The following is a 21,006-nucleotide window of genomic DNA, read 5'->3' on the forward strand; positions in this document are numbered from 1 at the left end:
AGGCATTTTTCAGTGTGACCTACAGCCTGGGTACCCTGATGCCAACACATCTGATTTAATAATAATAATATTGGTATTTGTTAAGCGCTTACTATGTGCCAAGCACCATTCTAAGCGCTGGGGAGGATACAAGGTGATCAGGTTGTCCCACATGGGGCTCACAGTCTTAATCCCCATTTTACAGATGAGGGAACTGAGGTCCAGAGAAGTGAAGTGACTTGCCCAAAGTCACACAGCTGACAAGCGGTGGAGCCGGGATTGGAACCCATGACCTCTGACTCCCAAGCCCGGGCTCTTTCCACTGAGCCACACTGCTTCGATTTGATAGCTAGCTTTTCAGATTTTTTCCAGTCTCCAGCCCTGGGCTGCCATCCCGGGGGAGAGCTCCCAACAGTCCTGGAAAACCGACAGCAGGCTGATGGAGTCAAAGGCGCAGGACTGCAAAGGCTGTCAACATTTGGCCAGATCAATCAATGAATCAATCAATCGTATTTATTGAGCGCTTACTGTGTGCAGAGAACTGTACTAAGCGCTTGGGAAGTACAAGTTGGCAACATATAGAGACGGTCCCTACCCAACGGTGGGAGATCAGGGCTATACAGAGAGGTTGACCCCCTGCTAAAAACAACCCAGCCTTCAAGGCCACAAGATAGTTTATGATCTCCATAACTGCCACCACTGTAATCCTCCAAAGCGTGGCCTTGGAAATGAGGCTGAAAAGTTTTCCATTGATAAGAAACTTGGGACTTCAGGGTTTCAGGGGAGGGAGGGAGGGATGGAGGTAGGGCAAAATGACAGATTGCCTTGCTTAGAGTCTTGTAATGTTCGAAGCTGTCGTTGAAGTGCTCTGGAGCCCAAATTTCTGTCTTCCGGCTGGACAGTAGAATTCATTCATTCAGTCGTATTTACTGAGCACTTACTGTGTGCAGAGCACTGTACTAAGCACTTGGGAAGTACAAGTTGGCAACATATAGCGACGGTCCCTACCCAACAGTGGGCTCACAGTCTAGAAGGGGGAGGCAGACAACAAAACAAAACATATTAACAAAATGAAATAAATAGAATAGTAAATATGTACAAGTAAAATAAATAGAGTAATAAATCCGTACAAACATATATACAGGTGCTGTGGGGAGGGGAAGGAGGTAAGATGGGGGGGATGGGGAGAGCCAACAGCGCTTAGAAGAGTGCTCAATGATTAGAACAGTGCTTTGCACATAGTAAGCGCTTAATAGCTACCATTTAAAAAAAAAAAGCAGCGAGGACTGGTGGAAAGAGCCCAGGTCTAGGAGTCAGAGGTCCTGGGTTCTAATCCTTATTCTGACACTTGCCTGTTGTGTGACCTTGGGCATGTCACAACTTTTCTGTGCCTCAGTTTCTTCATGTTTCTTCACTCTTCGCCCTGTCAGTTCAGCCTTCACAGCACTAAAATCCACCCTTTCCTTTCCATCCAAACTGCTACCACATTAATCTAAGTGTTTATCCAGTATAAATTTTTGAAACATGCGTAGAGGCCCTGGCTGGAAATCCCCGAGTTCCACGGTAAGCCGCTAAGCCATTGTTTCCACATTGGAATACTACTTTTCTAGGTCCTGATGTTGATGTAATCAACACAGAAGCGGAAATATCCAGTGTTGGCTTGGCTGTACTATCCAAGACCTCTATCAGTGTTCCTGCTTTCACACTAGTCTCTCTTCCAGCCTCTGCCCTTGTTCCCGCCAAACTGCGGATAAAAGAACTGCATTTCTGCCTTCTCAAGTGAAGATAACACCGGGGGAGATCCTATACTTTAGGGAATAGGGAATATTAGGGAGTATTCGCCTGTGATACAAAGCTGAAGAAGCGTGACTTCACAAATGAAGAAAAATCGACTACATTAACTAATTTTTAACTAAATTCTTACCCTTTGATGTGCACGGAGGATAGCCTGTGTTATCTCCAAAACTTTCAGTGGATAGTCATTCCTTGCACATCAACTAGAAATTTCTGACTATTGGCCTTCACTCCATCAGCTGCGTCTCTCAGATGGCCCAGTGGAAAGAGCACAGGCCTGGGAGTTGGAGGAACTGAGTTCTAAGGCCAGATCTGCTACTTGCCTGCCGTGCGACCTTGGGCAAGTCAGTAAAAATCTCTATGCCTCAGGTTCATTATCCATAACAATATTTAAATGGGGGTCTAAATACAGTTCTTTCTCCCTCAGACTGTAAGCTCTGTGAGGTTCAGGGATTGTGACTGACCTGATTCATATCTACCCTAGCATTTATTACAGTTTTTGGCACAGAGTCAGCACAGTTCAAATACTTCAGTTATCATTATTGTCATCTTCTCCTACTGTATCTGAGCTCACGTTCTTTTGTTTCCACCAGCCTCATTCATGACTGTTCAGCTTCCGACGCCTTGCCCACATCTTCCTACTTCTCAGATCTTCCTCTTCCAGGAGGCATTGCCCAATTAATTTCTCTTCTCTCCAGGGCATATCTTCCACACTACGACCATCTCAGCACATGGGCATTCACAAATGCCCATGGTATTTTAGAGAAGCAGGCGTGGCTCAGTGGAAAGAGCCCAGGCTTTGGGGTTCATGGGTTCAAATCCCGGCTCCGCCAACTGCCAGCTGTGTGACTTTGGGCAAGTGACTTAACTTCTCTGGGCCTCAGTTACCTCATCTGTAAAATGGGGATGAAGACTGTGAGCCCCCCATGGGACAACCTGATCACCTTGTAACCTCCCCAGTGCTTACAACAGTGCTTTGCACATAGTAAGTGCTTAATAAATGCCATTATTATTATTATTATTATTGGAAATCCCTTCCCCTTTAATTCTGTCGGACCACAGCTCTCCAAGTTGTTCTGAAACCTCACCTCCTCCTGGAGGAATTGCCCAATTAATTTTTCTTCTCTCCAGGGCATATTTTCCACACTACGACCACAGCACTTTTACACTACCTCAGTATGTAAGCATTCACAAACACCCGTAGTATTTTTGTCCATATTGATTAACAGACTCTACTACCTAGGCACTTTTCCACATACCCATCTCCAGTCTCTTCTTCCTATTAATGATTTAGTTTACATCAGTATCCCTTGTTAGACTGCACATTCCTCGAGGTCATGTCATCTACCTCTACTGTACTCTCCCCAAGCATTTAATGCAGTGCTCTGCACACGGTGGATGCTGAATAAATATTCTGACTGATTTAGAGCAGGAAAGGGTGGAAATGAGGAATCACGGGAATGGAAGGGGCAGAAGATTTGCCTAATATGCTTAGATTGACAGCCATACCTTTCAAGACCTGACATACTCACAACTCGTGGTCCTCAAATCAATTTCTATGCAAGTAAAACCCGAATGCTTCCTCTGTGCCATATAAAAAAATTGGACTAAATATTTGTTTCTAAATCAAAATATGAGAGATATAGAAAGGCATTCTTACTGTATAGTTATACTGATAGTACATGAAAGAATCTCTTGCCTGTCCCATTCTTTCTCCTAGACTGACTGGGTATTTCTTCAAAATATCCTTGAGTTACCCTGACATCTATCTGTTCCATATTCCCACTCAGTACATTTGGCAACTGTAGTGTGCTTTGTTTTGCTACATATTTACAAAAATACTAATACACACAAAGTGGACTTTGCATAGCATGCCCTAGTGGAAAAAGCTCAGGACCGAGAACCGGGGAGACGTAAATTCTGATCCCAGCTCTGCCACAGCCTGCTGAGTGACCTGGGAAATCACTTAGTCTGTGCCTCAGTTTCTTCATCTGTAAACTGGGGCTTAAATCCCTGTTCTCCCTTCTCTGTAGGCTGCAACCCCTATGTGGGCAAGGAACAGGGACCCAATGAGATATGAATGAATTGCATCTTCCCCAGCAGTCAGTGCAGTACTTAGCACATAGTAATCCCCTGACAAATGCCACAGTTACTATTATTGTTGTTACTTTGTGCAAACAACCCCTCAAGCTGCGTACCCCGTAGGTAAACAGAAGCATCATGGCTTAGTGGATAGAGCACAGCCCTGAAATCAGAAGGAGCTGGGTTCCAATCCCTGCCCCACCACTTGTCTGCTGTGTGACCTTGGGCAAGTCACTTAACGTCTCTGTGCCTCAGTTATCTGTAAAATAAGGACTAAGACTTGTAAGAATCACGTGGGACACAGACTGTGCCCGACCAATCCGCTTGGATCCAACCCAGCGCTTAGTACAGTGCCAGGCACATAGTAAGCACTTAAAGACCACATTTATCATTATTATCATTAATATTAATTAACCTTTTTCAGAGATCTAAACCCATTACCATGAGTGATCATTCATTTACCACATTTTGTCTCATTTTAAAAATTAACTATTTTACTACATTTTTATTTTTCATGCTCATTATATATACTTCAATCAGGATCAGTCTCTACCATCAGTGGAAAAACAATTTCTTATGAACAGAACATCACATCATCTCTAATTCTTGGAGGATCCCATCATAAACCCTGTAATATCTCGTGTAATAATCTGATCTTAATTTTGTTATTTAATTTGCAAACCAAATCAGTAGACCCAAGGCAGCAAAACTGAATAAATCTCAATAGGGTAAAAGACAACCATATCTATCTCATTACTGTATATGTGCATGTCTACACAGATTTTATTGTGCTGTTAGTAGGACTGGGAAGTGATTTCAGGCAGAGGCATTTACTGACTTCCCAAATATGAGGCAGGACATAACATGCCATCTTCATAGAGTAATTCCTGAATGACTATCTTAAAGACTATTATGCTTTGGATGGTCTATGAAAGTAGTATAGAAGTCGTTCAGTAGTCTTCTGCATTTTTCCTCCATTAGTCATGCTACAAAGAGTATATCGCTGTGCTGCATTCAATCTGAAGCCTCATTGTGATTCAGGTAGTGCCTAGTTGATTATATTCTTCGCTAGCCTGTTGTGAAAATTTATGGCCAAAATCCTGCCAACAATAATGAGCATGGAGATGTTCCAGTGGTTTCCATGACCATCTCTTTCTTTCCCCTTTGTTCTTGAAGGTAGGGATAACTGTGACATCTCTGATGTCTTGGATCTATCTTGAAACAATGGATGTGAGTATAGGAGAGAGCTGAGGAGTTTCGGAGGTGGTTTGAAATTGTTTTAAGTTTGTCCAGAATGTAGCTGGCAAGGTCATCCGGGGTGAGAGAAGATAGGTAGGGGAAGTGGGGGCTTTAAGAGTGAGTTAAGAGCCCGTGAAACAGTTAGTGGGGGCAATGGTCATGGGAATCAAAGCCTAACAGGGCTATAGCAAGTAGGGAACTCCCTTCACCTTCATATAAGACTGACCACCCCTCTCCCCACCTTCAAAACCTTATTAAAATCACATATCCTCCAAGACCTTTTTTCCAACTAATCCCTCATTTCTCCCACACCCTCTTCTTTTTTTCCTCCAACACCCTCCTCTTTCTACATCACCTAGGCACTTGGATCTGTACCCTTTAAGAACTTGATATTCACCACTCCCTCAGCCCCACAGCACTTACGTACATATACACAATCTATTATTATGTTTGTCTCCTCCTCTAGACTGCAAGCTTCCTATGGGTAGGGAACATTAACATCTATATAACATCTGTATAACATCTCTTATAGTGTACTCTACCCAACGCTTAGTGCAGTGTTTTGCACACAGTAAGTGCTCAATAATGACCATTGATTGATTCACTGAATGACTGATGAAAGATGAATTTGAAGTGGACAAAATCAGCCTGGTGTCTGGATTTCTACCTAGAGCTCTCCATAGTATGCTTGCAGAATTAAAAGATAACAGTGAACTGTAAACAAGTAAATGCAAATAACAAGATAATGTTAAGATAACTAGATAAAGAGTTATTGAAAGAGGGAGTCAATCAACTAATCAATGGCATTTATTAAGCACTTGTTTTCCTTGGACTAATTACTAGGATAATAATCCTTAGTTACATATTCAGCTGGATCCCGGTGTTCTAAAGGTTGCCAAGATAGGGTTTTCATGGCTGGTGTCCTTTAATACTGGAGTTGGCTAATCCAGGCATAAGAAGCAGCGTGGCTCAGTGGAAAGAGCCCGGGCTTTGGAATCAGAGGACAGGGGTTCGAATCCCGGTTCCACCAAATGTCTGCTGTGTGACCTTGGGCAAGTCACTTCACTTCTCTGAGCCTCAGTTCCCTCATCTGTAAAATGGGGATTAAGACTGTGAGCCCCACGTGGGACAACCTGATCACCTTGTATCCCCCCAGAGCTTAGAACAGTGCTTTGCACATAGTAAACACCTAACAAATGTCATTATTATTATTATTAAGATGGCAGCAGATGAAGAAGCCCCCTTTTTCTTCTCTCACTAGACTTCGAACTCCTTGAGGGATCGTGTCTACTATCGCTATTGAACACTCCCAAATGCTCTGCACAACCAGCGCTGAATAAATATTACTGTTTGGCAGAATCCTGTAATTCAGTCGGTAATGTATTTGGGTGCCTGTCTACTCGGCTAGATTGTAAGCTCCTTGAGGATTCAGGTCGCGTCTGCTAATTCTATTTTACTCTCCTGAGCAGTTAAATACAGAGCTCTGCCCACAGTGGGTGCTCAATAAATACAATCTGTTGAGGGGGCTCTTACCCATGTGTCTTCTTAAATCCAACTATCACTAGACTAATTGCATAAACGTAAAGCCAAAACAGGTTACGGCGGTCACTCCAGCAATCACTGCCATATATTTTCTTGGCCTGTTTTCAGAATCAGAAGAGCCAACCAACAGGCGTAGCAGTAAGTATACGAGGAGGTAAGTCAGGCACTACACCAAAGAAAGGGTGAGAAGTGGGAAGCAGCATGGCCTAATGGAAAGAGCACGAGCCTGGGAATCAGAGGACCTGGGTCCTATTCCTAGTTCTGACTGATGCCTGCTGTGTGACCTTGGGCAAGTTATTTAACTTCTCTGTGCTTCAGTTCCCTCAATTGTAAAATGGGGATTCGATACCTGTTCTCGCTTCTAAAACTGTGAGCCCATATGGGACAGGGACAGTGCCCAACTTGATTAATGCATATTATCCCAGTGCTTAGAATAGTCCTTCATACATAATCTTTTAGGTTATAGATTATAATCTTTTATAATTATAATCTTTTATAATTATAATCTTTTAGATTATCTTCATACATATCTTTTAGACTGTGAGCCCACTGTTGGGTAGGGACTGTCTCTATATGTTGCCAATTTGTACTTCCCAAGCGCTTAGTACAGTGCTCTGCACATAGTAAGTGCTCAATAAATACGATTGATGATGATGATGATAATGAACACTTAAATACCATGAAAAAGGCGTTCACCGACAAAGTGAGAAAGGGTGGAGAAGCAATAAAGCTGTCAACAATGGCTGTGAAAGATAGGAATTCCAGGTGTGATACATAATCAGATGAAAAGTGGGTTAAGAAGTGCCTATTGATGCAGGAGTCTGTTGGAGCATATGACAATGTGCATAAGAGGGAGACGAGGGCGAAGCATAAAGTAACTTGGCTGGGATCAGTGATTTTACTACTGTGACTTTCACTGATACAGATGGGAGTTAGGCAAATCATTTGCTGACTTTTATAATCAGATATGCTCCCCTGTAAAATCAGACCTCACCCCATTTCTATGTGGATTGTGTGTTTTTGACAGCAAGCTTTTGTTTCTAATCGAGAAGATGACATAGTTTTCACGTGGGTAGTTCCCAAAGTAGAATGTGTGTCAGTCTCCATTGTAATCACGGGATTTTGTAAAAGGGACTTGATTAATTAGAAGTGAAAACAGAGCTTTATTATACTTATAAACAAACTAATTACAATGTTATCTCTTTAATTCTCTCGTACATATTTCATATTCTGATGAACCTCTGAGGGACTTTTTCAATAACTGTATCGTTGTTTAAGTACCGGTTGCAAAGTTAGTAGCTGCTTTATTTTATGCTTTATGTCCCTTTACAATGATTTGAAACAAAACTCCTGAAAGGTAGACTAACATAATAGTGTGTGTGTGTGTGTGTGTGTGTGTGTGTGTCTGTGTGTGTATAAGCCATATGTACAATCATATCTTGTCCTCTTTATCAAAATGAAGGACTAAAGCTGATGTGGTGAATCATTTAATAAAAACCAAATCTGAAACTGACAGCCAAACTATATACCAGATCTCAAGAAACCACCATCTCAAGTAACTCTAGAGCTAAGTCAAGGTCAAGAAGATGATGATGTGACTATTCCTTATCATTTTTATTATTATTGTCACTATTATTATTTGTTTTAAAAATATTTTACCTGTATCATCGTGCCGTAACTTGAGAAACTTTCTTTCCTCGTGGCATACACAAAGAAAAACCAAATGCAAAACTTCCCCGGGTCATAGAAATACAGCTCTGTGGCTACGTTTGGTGGTACGAGTTACATTTGGTACTCAAGAAAGCACTGCCCGGGACCCTCAGAGTTTAGTAGTCTCATCATAGATTGTGTAGCACTGGTTTCCTTGAAAGGAGAGCCACTACAGTTTCCACCCAAGAGGGACATACTATATTCAACCATTGGTAGCAAGGAGGTATTGTTTGGGTGAAACTGAACTGATTTATGGCTCGTGTTCAAACACTGACACATTCCTCACCTGGCTGCTTCTATTGATGTGCAAATCCTTCCGCTGCCCATGTAATCGTAGATGCCAAGTATTCCAAGCATGAACGAAAGACTGCTCACACACCAGCTGTTTGATTGTGACATGCTGCCTGGGCTGTGCCTTTCCACATGCTAGTATTGGCATGGCACAACCATGAACGGATCAGCTGGCAGGGAACAATCATTTCCTTTCATGCCACTGAATGCTTGTGTACACATACGCACACAACCCCCCTTCATTTCAATTACTTCCACGTTACTGAACGCCTGAAGAATTTACCGCACTGATCAACTAGCTAATACATCCCGGTAGAAAATGTCCAAAGTTTGACTAGAAGAACAAGAAACCTTCTTGGAATACATGTCAACTTTGGAACAATGTACTGTACAGTGGATTGGTAGAATGCACCATCGAGTGATTAATAGACTTTTCTATTGCTTTTGGGCAACTGATTTTTGAGGCTGCTTTTATGAGACTAATTTACCAGGACTGAGATGTATTTGCTGAAGAGCAAAAGTTGGGAAAATAAGGCCTCTGTTTTATATTTGGCAGCTAGCTGAAGCCCCAGAAACCTAAAACAACGATGGAGTTTGACATCATGCCAGGGACAAACTTTTAATTTTTAAAATGGCCACGTGTAAAAATGAAGTCCATTCGGGATATGAGAGAGTGAAAAGTTGGGTCTAGCCTTATATAGCATAGCATACTGTAAAGGATGCACACAAAATAGTACTTATTTGCATTTGCCTCCATTTGCTTGCAAAGCAAGTACAACTTGTTTTTCAATACATGGAATTACGGCTGTAATCAGAGCTTTACTGAGCAATCAAAAAGTTGTGATAATAAACACAACACTGAAAACAATATAGCCAATTGGTAATGCATACACTTCATGACCTAAATAATTTCTTCATTGATTTTACGTACTTTTTCTTGAGGCATGAATGAAAACACCCTCTTCCTTTGCACAAAATGGTGCTCTCAAGTAGATATCATTCATAGACCTAAAGGACATGTACTTCAACATAAACTATGTTAAGAACTAGTCAATGAGGACATATATAATTGATCTTGTAATCTCAAGATGACTTCTACTGACAGTGATCTATGCATTTTTGTGTGCCTGAAAACATCAGTAAGTTTAAGAGGAGTTGGAATAAATTCCCGGATGTGCAATTCATAATGGGTTATTTGGAAACTTGGGGATACAGAGGGAAAAGTTATGGAGGTTATGTCAAGGAGGGCAACGAACACATTTTGCTTCAAGCATCCTGTTGCCACTGTTGTGACAGAACATCTGGCTATATGAAATTTGCTCTGTCCCAATAATGACATTTATGTTACGCATTTATGTTTAAAGAGTTACGCATGATCAAAACCTTCCACCCTGCACGTACATAGATACTGTGCTTTGCTTGACAGCTGCGGCTGCAAATTAAAGTTTTGTAATGGACACTAGCTTCAACTTAAGATCTCATCCAAAGGTTTGTTTCAAATCAATATATCAATCGATGAATCGTCTTCTGCCTAAAATTTGAGGATTGGTTGCCATTGTAAATGATGTTAATGGAATCATCATCATCATCATCAATCGTATTTATTGAGCGCTTACTATGTGCAGAGCACTGTACTAAGCGCTTGGAATGTCACACCAGTGTAAATGTCCATGTAACTATGTAACTTCTAAATACGGTGAAAGACTAAAAGGATAGAATACTAGAAGTTCTAGCACTGAGCCCTCACTCCTCTACTCCTCCAGAGTGTTGAGATAAGTTTCATTCAATTGTACTTATTGAGCGCTTACTGTGTGCAGAGCACTGCATCAAAACTCAAAACTCAAGTTTCAAAACTCAAAGAAAAGACTGCAAAAATTCTCACTCTATCTTCGGAAAGGAAAGATAGAGGAGAGACAAATGAAACATTAGGTTAGAAGCACTTGTTTTGAATTGACAAGACAAGATTTAGATATTGTAAATGCTGCATAGACTCAAACCATCTCTTTATTAAAATTACTTGACACACTGTGTCTGATGATAATCTTCAGGGTTCTTTGTGTCAAGTAGACAATCATTTCCCAAACCAATGTGTCTGACAACGTGTGTTTTCTTTTTTGTAAAAACCGTGATTAATCCGGAGACCACTGATGCCTATAATGATACTTTGAAGAGAGCTGTACTTTCACAGAATAAGTTGAAATGGGAAAAAAAAAAATCAAATCACCCATCTGTTATTGATAACGAAATTAATAGGTAAAAAGTGAATATGCATTATTTGAGAAACTTCCATTTAACTGCTGACAGTTTTCCAAGAAAAATGGTGTAGGCAAGCTGCCATTAATTAGAATGCATATCAATCACTTGGCACAATTTCATTTCTTGGATGGACCGCTACTCTTCCGATATTCCTGCTGGGTATGTATTTCGCTTTATCAAAATGCTTCTCTGATTCCTTACCTGTTGGGATGCAGTGAAACAGCCTGCCAGTAATTTCAAGGCTTCTCGATGTAAAGGAATTTGCATTTAACCGCTTCCATTCCATAATGACAGAAAAACTCAAGGTGTTCCTAGCAGAGGTGACTGGCAAAACATTTTTCTTTGCTTCCTGTTTCAAGCAGGTAGGTGAGAATGGGAAACCCCTCAATTTTTTTTAAGGGCAACCAAGAACTCTTAAGGCTTCCTGAATGTGTACTTCAAAACAACAGAACCGTAGTCAATTCTTACAAAGGCTACTATACGGCATGGCAAGGGGATACTGCCCCTGAATTCTTTTTCAAGAGGTGAACAATTCAAATACTTTTTTCAAAAAATGCTGCTCTTAGTTGTAAAGAAAATATAAAGTTTTCTTGTTTCATTCCCTCGTCATTATTTTGCATGTATGCCTGGGGCCCCTATAGGTTGACTAACTTAAATTTACATGGCTGGACCTTACCTCAGATGTACATTTGGTAGTAATAGTAGTAATAGTACTTAGGTTCTTTGTGTGTGCAGAGCATGCTGCACTTAAATGCTGGGAGAGAATACACAGGTGGGAATTAGACAGTCTTTCAGAGGGGTCACGATCTAAGAAATTAGTTGCCTATTAAAATTATTAAGTTTATCTTCTCCGCTTCATGAAACACTTTGGAAAGAACTACTGACCCATTTTTTTTTAATGTTTGTCTCTTCTGTCAAAATACTGTTAAAAGAATCTAAAATAACATTTTACAAGTAAATTTATATGAAGTGTTCAAAAATGAAAAAAAAAACCCTAAAAACCTAACGGTACAGTTTGAAATACTGCTTTCTGAATTACACTGGCACATTAGTTCGGCACTAAGTTTGTCTGGTCTAATTTTTTTCCTCTGAAATTCTACTGGTTGATCTTGCATTGAAACAGAGGCTGTAAATTCCTATCCTCTGTTAGCACTGTTGACCTCAGAGCAAACCCCACAACTGGCTACAGGCATCCAACATCCATCATCTCTCTGAAACCTAATCTTTTAGGGAAGGACAGCTGCACTGGGGAAAGAGCTAGCGGCTTTCTAAAATATATTATCATTTTAAAAAATACATCCTTCCACTTTCTGATTAGGGTTTCAATTAATCCTTCCCCCGTCCCCCAAAACAATTTTCATCGAATTGCTGCTCAAAATGAATGGTGAAATTAATGGTGAAAATTCTTAGCAGCTCGTTTTCCCTGAAGGTACTTTTCTTTGGGCATTCTTGATGTAAACTCACTGTGGGCAGGGAATATGTCTGTTATATTGTTACAGTGTACTCTACACACAATAAACCCTCAATAAATATGATTGATTGATTGGAAACCTGTTCTATTTACTGTTTTAATTAGCTCCGAGATAAGTAATGCTATAAAATGGGCATATGAGTCAATAAAAGTATGTGGTGGAAAGATAATTTTAGCAAACACTGCAGTAATTAACATGTTTACATAAATAATTCTAAATGGGGTAATGCAGACTACACACCCTCATCAAGTAGTTAGAACATCACTCTTCAGTCAGTCAGTCAACACTTATTTATGGTAGTGCTCTAGCAGATGCTTGGGAGTACAATATGATGGATAAATATGAGCCCCACTCTCCAATAATTTACAATCTACTAGGGAAGAAATGAAAAATCACACATACAACTATTAGGTGGCAACTACCTGGTGAATTGGATCTGTGTGACAACAAAACTGAATAATTCAGCTCCCTTAAAAAAAAGGCATCTTGAGGGAAAGTTTCCATACTAAATGCTCCTGTTTGACTTTCAATTTACCTCATCCAATCATACTTCCACTCTATTTAATTTTTACCTCCCACTGTTACTCCAGAGCTAGTCTGAGGGAGGATTGCAGAGAAGGATGTTCTTATGGGCCACCAAATTTAAGGGACCACCAGTTAGGAGATAATCTCAAGAGGAACTCTGAGAAGTAAATCTTGGGCTCTTCCTGGGGAGGTGGTTTAAGAAGCTGAACTACCATACCAGCTAGTATTTATGGTCCTTAAACATTCCCTAGGGGAAGTAGCCCTTGTCCAAACCAGAAGCAGGGACATGAGGACAAAGTGATTGCCCATTGTTGACAAATGCCAATCTCTACATAAACGGACAACACTAATGGAGAAAAAGACTTTCTGGGATGAACAATTTAGCACTACTGGAAAACTCTACACCTAACACCGACACCGCCATAACGTGAACAATCGAACTGATTTATGAGTAAACTCATCATATGCCCCAGTTAATCTGGGGCGGTTTTGGACTTTTGCAAGCCAAGGTATTTTTAGAGCAATTTATAAACGTTCTCGATTTAGCACTGCGCAGGCTACGATGGTCACCCTATTTGCTCTTGCTGACAAACTGCCTGTATGGGCTGGCTGGACTGACCCCAGTATATCCTTAGATTAGGTCCTTCCGGGACTGGAAGCGTGAGCTACTAGAACGCTGGGAAACAAACCCAAACCTTTCTCCCAACTGTTTTCATCATCACCTAGAAGGAAGGTAAAGGGTCCGATAGCAAGAAAAATAATAGGGTCAGCCTATCTATGAATACTATTAAAATGAGCACGCTCCAAATTTTCTGTATATCAATTCTTCCCTAAGTTTTAATGGGAGGTTCTCTGTGACTGTCTAGAGTATAAAGTATTATCCTACCAAATCAGGGTCTCTCCAGCCACAAAAACAGTAAGAAAGGTATGTGATTGTCTAAATACCATGTTCAAATCTCAATCACTCCGCTAAAGCTACATTAAAGAATATAGCTCCCGGGTAGTTTTAAAAGGCAATTAGGAATTTCTTAATTCAATCGACCTTATGAAGCAGGCTGAGTTACTAAGTTCAAACTCGGTAAACAAGGCTTGCGAAGGTCACAGAGCCTCTGACACTGTTAGAGAGCATCAAAGGAAAGTTAAACTGCAAGGTGTATTTCCAGTCCCTGAATTCAAACAATTAACTGAAAGCCAAACCCAGGACTCCGAGCCAGAGGAGCCACCAGGGTGGGCGACTGAAATCCATATGGGAAAAGCAGACGTTTTCACAGGCTCTACATGTGGGACAGGCTCCACATTCATCTTTTTCCCGAATGATCTGGCATTACACTTGAGGCTGCTCACTAGCAGGATTTAGCAGATTTTGCTCTCTAAAGGCCCAATTTTCTTATACATCATTTATTGATCTTTGAGGTTTTAATCCAAACCCATTCCCCTGCATTTTCACCAATTCTTTTTCACGAAGTTCAAATGGTATTCAACGGGCCATAATAATACAGCATTATATTAAATCCATCAGGAATTGAATCATCTTTCCAATAATTAAAATAATACTTAAAACTAAAACAAAATTCACAGGATTACTGGGGATGTTAAACACCCCGCAAAGAAAATATTTAGTCGCATTTGGTCAAGAGCACGTATACTGGGTGTTGGCAGCAGAAATGTGTAAAAACACAGATTAGCAAAGCATAAAGGTATCAAAATGCTATTATCCAAATAAAATGATAAATCTCGCTCTTCGATTGCACTTCACTTCTAAATGATTATTCAGGGAGAAACATGGACAAAATTCTGAAGTTCGATTTTGTGAAATACCCCTAGTTATAATAGACTCCAGTGCATTAACCAGTCTAACATCGCTCCATTTTGACTATGTTATTTATTTTTTTTTCCCTGATGTTAGCCTTGTACCTTAAGTCTCCAAATGTAGCAACACTTTAGCTAAAAAAGCTAATTGTTTGCATTTGATGCTACAGCTATGGGTAAAATTGAACAATATATAAAAGGAATTCACGTGTCCCCCCCCACCCCATATCTGAGGAAAATGGAATTTTGTTCAAAAATTTGGTTATAAAAATAAAATAGTCCAATAAACTTCCCTTGGATACATTTTAAAGGAGACCACTTGGCATACCTTTTGTCGAAACCAAATGCAATGCAGACATAACATTTTAATTAGCATTACCAATTACTATTTAAAAACACATGAGATCATCTAAGAAATATTATGGTGATAAATACATCCTTAACTAACCCCCTGTAGTCAAAAAGCCCACTGTATTATGAATGTACAGCAGCTTAAACAATAAGTGAAGCTTGTTGGAGTGGAATTTACAGGCAAAGCACTCGCAAGCAATTTTTTTCTACATCATCAGATTTCCTCAGTAGATGTGTTGTACAACAGCTCTTGGTGTAGTAGATCAGAGAGAGAAATGACTCTCCCCCTTGGCTCCTACTTGGTAAATCATTGATAATGCATGAAGGGGGCATCTTGAACATTGATCCTGCTTTAGGTTCCTAATTGGCATTGTGGAGTCAGAAGTGGCTTCTCTGAATGGCTTTTTTTAAACCAAGAACTGGATAAAATAAACAAATTAAGCAAAACTTCCCTCAGGAGAAATTTAGGGTGGTCTGGCTGAAAACATTTATTCACGCTGAACTGTTCATTCAAAATGCTTTGGTAGCCTTAAGAAAATATAAACAAAGTAATCTTGATATGCGGTGCTAAGAAAGACTAAATAAAAAAAAAACTGTTGTCGTTCATTCCTACTGTCCCTTCACGTTTAATTGCACTGTGTTTCTAAAAATGGTGTTGAAAATGCAAACTTTTTTCCTGAATAGTTTACGCATTTGAAGAAGAAAACCATAGTTTTCCTGTATCACGCAAAGCACTTGAAGCTTCAACGGATGCCTTTGAAAGAAAAATGCTGTGGTGCTCAAGCATTTTCTATGACTTTTTTTAGTTTTAGACGAACAAAAATGTGAAGGTGCCGAAGAAGTGAAGGGAGGCTATGTGGCGATTGCTCTAGATCAAGAGAACAAACATCTCAAGTCTCTGACCACCCGTGCCGTGACAAAAGTCAGATGTTTTTGAATATAACCCAACTGGAACTATGTATCCCGAAACAGCGCTTTCCATATGTGACCTTAGTGAATTCTGATATCCTTAAAATTCCCTTTAAAAGAGATTTGTTCGGTGACTTGATAAATCAGGTTCCTTCTGAAAGAAAGCCAATATGTAAATGCTTCAGCTGTGCTCTTTTATAAATGGTCTGCCTTGTCAGTTTGAAAAACTGAAAATCAACAAAAGAACAATGTAAGTATACTTGACCTTGTTGCCTAATGTCTATCAAGAATGCCATGGTTGGGCAATTTTAAACCTGTGAATCTGACACTCGGAAACGTGTCGGTACATCTTTGGTCCAGAACCTACAAGTGCTGACTGTACACTGGCCACAGCCTCAGATTCTCCAAACTTGTACGGCGGTGCTTGCAAAGTTAGTTCAAATACACCATTAATCTACGCCCAAGCCTCCTTTAAAGTGCTCCTGGTTCATTTCCCTTTTAACCCTTCACTTCCCTGACGCGAAAACCAACACTACAAATCGAATCAAAACAGTAGACGCTATCACTCCATCCTACCCGTTTAGATAGGACATACCGAGGCATAGAAATCACAAAGACGTTTATGTAAAAGGGCATTTTTCATTCCATTCTCTACACACACACACACGTAGCACCTTCTTTCAACCATCACGGTGGCAGAGAAGTCAGAAGCCTTGGGTAAGGGGCATATAAATCCTTGGAAAGCTCATTTTCTCTCACAAATGGCATTCATTAATTTATTGGTAAAGCAAGTTATAGGTGGATGTCCCTCTAGTCCTCCCTCTCTCTCCAAACGTGTCCTTCTAGCAAAGAGTTTGCCTATATCTTGCGTGGGTATCTATGTTCTAAGAGCAGTTTATACAGGCCCCTAGTGGTTTAACAAACAGCAGCAAATGAAGGGGGATCCCTACTCTTAGTTCTCCCAGTATCTGACACACTCTAGTTTCAAAATGAATAACCACCTTAAAACCCAAAACAGAATCACTGGTCCCGTTTAAGACATTAAAACGGTCTTCAATCATTTACCGGTGTGATCCACGGAATAGTATCTCTTTTTTTGCTTTCCAGAAAAGTAAATTCTGCGCTTTTTATCGTCTTGCATGTAGTAATGGCAGTGGTACAATCTGCATGTAGTTTACATAACACCCATGGTTCGAATTTAATTCAGGTCCCTCCTAACATATTACATTTACTTAACTGTAAAATGTTAATGCTAAAACCCAACTTAAAACCATGTGAGTGTCAATATTAAAAGCCATCCATTTTCCTCATCCTAATAGTTTGGCATGGCTAATGTATACTCGAACACATTTCTCAGAGGCTTCTTAAGAGTAGATATGTCTGACTTAGTTGGAGCGCTCAGCATTTAAAGTATACAGCCACAAACACGATGCCAGCTTTCCAGTGACAGAAAATGAATTTATGTCTCCACACCAGCACAGTAATAAAACTAAATTTGGAACGCAACTCCTCTAGAATGCCTCCAATTAATAACACTTCCCCCCACTCCCTTCCTTTCTCTCCTTCACAAAAGAAAATCCTATGCTCACTCATTTACAGCTTATAGCAATTTCGACTGGACAAAATTTGACAGCTGAATTTATAAAACTGACCAGCCTGTCAATTTCACTCTTTGAAAATATAATAGCAGCCGATCGCAAGAGGGTGAATTTAAGATAACTGCCGTAGGATTTCTATTTTGACTGAGAATCAAAAGTACAATATATCATTATTGGGTCGTTGAAAGAGCAAATGTTTTGGTGGTTATCGTTCTGTTAGACTATCATCTCTGTTTCAACACATAGCTCAGAAAAAGATGCGTGCATATGATGGAAATTAAGGCCTTTGTTCTTTACCGACCTAATAAAACTGCATACAATTGTAACTTGTTTCAAATAAGAGTGGCCACAAGAAAATAATGTGGTGTACATGTAAATACCGTTTTGGACATCAACACGCTATACACGCGATGCTGATTTTTTTGTTTGTTTAATACCTGCTAAATCTTGGTATCATTTGATTTTGGTAAAAGTTGGTTGGTGGTTTGTGTGGAAGGGTGGGTGTGTACAAGGACAAGATGGAATTGCAAAAGGGTCAAAAGTACCAACGGGCAGCAGCCACAACTTTCTCTAGGACCGCAGAATGAAAAGTAAAAGGCAAAATATAAAAGACGAATGTCCAAAAGGAAATTCATCTTCAAAGTGTTCCCCCACACAACTGTACCCCTTTGCAACTTTAGGTGAGGATGAACACGGTGGTCATCTTAAAGTACGTAAAAAGTTTAACCCAGAGAAACAGGAGATAGAGATGCCTTCCGTACACTTCTAGGTGCCAATGAAATATGCCAAGCCCAGGAGAAAACGTAAGGGAGAAAAACGCACCCACTACAACAATCTTAAGAAATAGCCCACAGTGAAAGTGACTTCTTGGGATGCGTCTGGGGAAAGGCGTAAGCGAGTGAAACTTACAGTCCCTCGTTTCGAATCTCGAATGTGAAATTTAGAATCACGGGAAACTTCATTTATTAGAAGAAAGCTCCCACTTTTAGTGGCAAGCTGTACTGCAACGGAGAAACTGACTTCCCTGTACGTGTTCATGGAAGAAATAATGGTAACCAGGTGGAATAGAACAGTAAGTTTGCCACGCTGATACAAAAGCTACATTATCCTACGGGAGCAGAGGACTGGCGATTTTTCCTCCTTGGCATAAGCTGGCCTCTAAAGCACTTATAGTGCGTTGTTTACAACGTTGTGTGTACATAACGTGCACACAGGCCCAACGGATTCTTGAAAAGGGCTGTGATCTTTGATTCCAGCGAGGAGAGGTCTCCGAAATAAGGCTTCTCCTTTGAGGCAGCCACTTTGACTTTGATTCCTGCCATTTCTCCTTCTCCCCACTAGTTCCTTAAAAGAAACAAAACAGACCCTCTAAAAATAACCGTCTCCCCCCCACCCTTAAAAATAATCTCTATCACCGTTTTTTGCCTTAAATGTACATTAGCAGAATTCGAGGGAAAGGTGGTCTCCCCTTCCCCCCCGCCAAAGCTGAAAACCCTACCCTTTCAAGGGAGAGAAGAGAGGAAAACCTCTGGATCGGCGTTTGGGGTTGGGTTTTTTTTTCCCCCTCTCGTTTTTTCCCGGAGGTTTAAATCCCGGGAAAAAGTGGAGAGCGGGGAGGGGGAGAGGGAGGCACGGGCCGGCCACAGGGAGCGGAGGGAGAGAGGAAGGGAGGGAAGGAAGGGAAGGAGGGAAGGGAGAGAGGGAAGGAGGGAAGGAAGGAAGGGAGGGAAGGAGGGAAGGAAGGAAGGGAAGGAGGGAAGGAAGGAAGGAAGGAAGGAAGGAAGGGAAGGAGGGAAGGAGGGAGGGAAAGAAGGAGGGAAGGAAGGAAGGGAAGGGAGGGAGGGAAGGAAGGAAGGAAGGGAGAGAGGGAGGGAAGGAGGGAGGGAAAGAAGGAGGGAAGGAAGGAAGGAAGGAAGGAAGGAAGGAAGGAAGGGGAGGAAGGGAGGGAGGGAGGGAGGGAAGGAGGGAAGGAAGGAAGGGAGGGAGGGAGGGAAGGAAGGGAGAGAGAGAGGGAGGGAAGGAGGGAGGGAAAGAAGGAGGGAAGGAAGGAAGGGAAGGAAGGGAGGGAGGGAGGGAAGGAAGGAGGGAGGGAAGGAAGGAAGGGAGGGAGGGAGGGAAGGAAGGAAGGGAGGGAGGGAAGGAGGGAGGGAAGGAAGCAAGGGAAGGAAGGGAGGGAGGGAGGGAAAGAAGGAGGGAGGGGAGGGAGGGAAGGGAGAGAGGGAGGGAAGGAGGGAAGGAAGGGAAGGAAGGAAGGGAAGGGAAGAAAGGGAGGGAGGGAGACAGACACAACGGGGGAATTACCTGCTCATGTTTGCTCCCCGGTCACCGCTACAGCAGCTGCAGCCGCCGCAGCCTCCCACCGGCCCTTCCCTCGTCCTCGTCCTCAGCAGCGAACGGAGCCCCGATCCCCCGATCCAGTCCCGACAGGGGAAGTGGAGGCGAGTCAGCCAGTCGGTCCGAAAAGCCGAAAGGCCGCCAGCATCCAAAGGAGTGGGGCGCTCCCCTCGGCCCGCTCTCCACCCGCGGCTCTTCTTCGCTCCCGAGCCCACTTCCTCGGTGGCTGCCCCTCTCCTCCTCCTCCTCCTCCTCCTCCTCCTCCTCCTCCTTCTCCCGCTCCTTTTGCTGCTCTTGCAGCTGCTGCTGCTCCTCCTCCTCCTCCTCCTCCTCTTCCCCCTCCTCCTGGGTGCTCTGCTCCCGCTCGCTAGGGTCCCGCTTCGCTTCTCCACCCCCTCTTCGCTCTTTCGCCTCCTCTTCTTCTTCTTCGGCTAGAAATAGCAACTTAATACTCCTCCGGAGCCCACCTCCTTCTCCTCTCCCCCCACTGAAAAGTGAAACGGACACGAAAGGGGAAAGAAAACTGCACGGGCGCCAAGGGGCAGAATGAGAGTAGATCAACGAAAGAGAAGAAGAGCCCAGTCGAAGCCCCCACACCGCTAGACCCGCTCCGGGGGAGGTGGTTTGATTTGGGAGAAGAGGCTGGCGCCAAAAAACAAAAAAAAGGAGCAATGAAGTGCTAGGAGAGGTGCATCTTTTTGTTTGGGTGGTTTGAGATCCCTTTCAAGTGCTGTGGAGCCAACAGGATCGCTGTAGTCCTTGGTTTTTCAGAGGTGATGGGGCCTGGCTGCAGGTGTGGCTAAGGAAGATATTCAGACTAAGTCCAACGGCGTTTCCCTGAACCTGGACTCAAAGACAGGAAAAAAAAGGAGAAATACCCTGCACACACACACACACACACACACACACACACACACACTCACTCACACTCACACTCTCCGGAGGGGGTGGCTGACGTCACTCCCCGCGATCCTTCTACCAGGCCCCAAAGGATCTTCTTCAACGGATGCGCTAACTAGCTCGCTGGCTCACACTGGTGCTACTCTTTCCAGCACCTTTCAAGGGGAGCGAGACGGAGAAGGGAGAAAAGTAACACATCCTCTGGAGCAGTAACG

The 21,006-nt window shown here is 42.1% G+C and overlaps 1 protein-coding gene across 42 annotated transcripts in view; it reads right to left on the reverse strand.

Annotated features, from left to right (window-relative positions):
* PTPRD (protein tyrosine phosphatase receptor type D) overlaps positions 1 to 21,006 on the reverse strand; it is a 1,852,740-nt gene that overhangs the window by 534,216 nt on the left and 1,297,518 nt on the right. For 2 of the 42 annotated variants that reach the window (XM_038769709.1, XM_038769708.1), the window contains exon 1: positions 19,859 to 20,073. The exons of the other annotated variants lie outside the window; for them this stretch is intronic. The gene's annotated coding sequence lies outside the window, so the exon portion shown is untranslated. Of the gene's footprint in view, positions 1 to 19,858; positions 20,074 to 21,006 lie in introns of those variants that run through there. 42 annotated transcript variants of the gene reach the window in all.

This window comes from Tachyglossus aculeatus, chromosome X4 (genome assembly GCF_015852505.1).
Source record: "Tachyglossus aculeatus isolate mTacAcu1 chromosome X4, mTacAcu1.pri, whole genome shotgun sequence".
NCBI classification, from domain to species: domain Eukaryota; kingdom Metazoa; phylum Chordata; class Mammalia; order Monotremata; family Tachyglossidae; genus Tachyglossus; species Tachyglossus aculeatus.